Source organism: Crocodylus porosus, unplaced genomic scaffold (genome assembly GCF_001723895.1).
Source record: "Crocodylus porosus isolate Cpor-Errol unplaced genomic scaffold, CroPor_comp1, whole genome shotgun sequence".
Taxonomy (NCBI): domain Eukaryota; kingdom Metazoa; phylum Chordata; order Crocodylia; family Crocodylidae; genus Crocodylus; species Crocodylus porosus.
Genome location: NW_017728947.1, coordinates 67,771,422 through 67,773,575, shown reverse-complemented (window position 1 = coordinate 67,773,575; position 2,154 = coordinate 67,771,422).

The following is a 2,154-nucleotide window of genomic DNA, read 5'->3' as shown; positions in this document are numbered from 1 at the left end:
ACACACACACACACACACACACACACACACACACACTTTATTACCATGCAACAAGATGGCAAGCCCAGTTAGCTGCAAAGATAGTGAAGGAGACAAATGACTCCAGTAGTGGAAGAACAGGTAAGGGATTACTTAGAGATGCTAGATATTTTTAAGTCTGAGGATACTGAAGAGGGAATTGGCTGAAGTTATTTAAGCCATTGGCCACCCCCCCTTGATAACTTTTGGAGATCAGGTGTGGTCCAGACTGATGGGGAGAGGGCAAATATATCTCCCATCTTTAAGAAATGAACAATGACAGACTAGTCAGTCTAATCTTGATACCTGGAAAAATCATGGAGTATGTCCTTAAGGAATCTATTATGAAACATCTGAAGGAAAATAAGATGATCAGCCAGCATGGATTCACCAACACAAGCCATACCTGACCCACTTGATTTCCCTCTATGGGAAGAAGAAAGAATCTATGGGTAGTTGGAGTGCAGTGAATGTGATGTACCTTGACTTTAGCAAGGCTTTTGAAACTGTCTCCCATGACATTCTCATTCATAAGGAAACACGGAGTAGATGAAAGTACTGTTGGATCGTTGTGCTCAGTGACTTGTCATCACTGGGCGTGTCCACACATCCAAGCACGTGTTTTTGCAGCAGCTCAAGTAGAAGTGGTGCAAATCTGAGCTGGGGCTTTTTGCCTCAATGCATGTGCTTGGATATGCACTTTGTTATGGAGCAAATTTTGTCACTTGGGGCAAAATAACCCTGCCTGGCTCTTCCTGGATCTGCAGCCAGGGGGAGCTAGAGCCCGGGGCCAGGATCTGTGCTGTCCCCAGCAGTATAAAAAGCCACCCTGGCAAGTAGCTCAAGGCTACTAGCTCTCAGGAGATTATGGGGTCCAGCCAATTGGTACCTGGGGACAATACCCTTCAGCAGCCGGACTGCTGAAGCAGCCCTGAGAGTTCCCTGCACCCTCTACCCACTGCAGGGATCTGGCAGTGGGGGCTGCTGCCTGGCTGTGACATGCTGCACACCTGCCAGACCTGGATGGGGACTGCACAGCCAGTAGAGGCATCTGCCTCTCTGGGCCAGCTGCCAGTGGACTGTGGCTGCAGGGTTGGCCTCTGTGTGGCACTGCTGCCACGTGTGCCCCCTGCCCGGCTATCTGGGCAGCTATTGCCCGAAAGATGTTCTGGGTGTGGTGGCCTGCTTTGAACTGTTAAAGCCTGTCCTTCTGACCCCAACTGGCCAGGTTAGCCACAGCCAGCTGGGTCCAAGGTGCCAGCTCTGAGCAGGCAGGGTTGTAGCAGGAATTCTGGTGTTCCCTATTGGAAAACTGAAAAATCCCTGATAAAAAGAATCCCAAAGTCACTCTGTAAAACACCCCGAAATCCATGTTCCTCTACAAGTAAAACAAAAGACCATTATAAAGAGAAAGAGACAGAGACAGCGATCAGTTGGACAATGTTTTATTGATATATCTAAAGTTAAAACATGTCTCTTATCATAATAATAAAGTGAACTCTAAATACATGTTTCATGAATTCATGAATATACATTTTGCTGCCCTCCCACAGGGGTGACGGCCCTCGCACAGGGGTTATGGTCCCCCAACAGGGGATTCAGTCCCCACACAAGGGCTACGGCCCCCCAACAGGGGATTCAGCTCCAAATCAAGTGCTACGGCCCTCCAACAGGGGCCAAATGGACCCTGCAGGGGTTACCACCCCTCCTCCAAGGCCCACATGCCCCATCCCAGCCCCCCGATTGCTGGCCTCATCCTCCTCCAGCTCCTCCAGCTCCCCTCCCCAATGGCTGCCCCACCCAGCCCTACTCCCTAACTTGCGCCCCCAGACCCCCATGGCTACCCCCACGACCTCAGGCACCATCACTTAAAAAAAAAAAACCCACAAAAAAATAGAAAAAATGAAAGACTCAACTTACCTTAGAAGCAGTGGTGGTGGAAGCTCCAGGGCCTCCTGGCAGAGCCCCCTCAAGGCAGCACAGGGTAGCGGGGGACAGGAGGGCCTGGGCTGGGGCTGTTGGGGCTATCCCTCTGCCCAGCACTGTGCGGGTCGGGCCCCAGTCAGCCAGATGGCAGTTGGAGCTGCTGGTAAGTGCTGGGTTTTTGGAGTTGTTTTTTTTTTAAACTATAGGGTA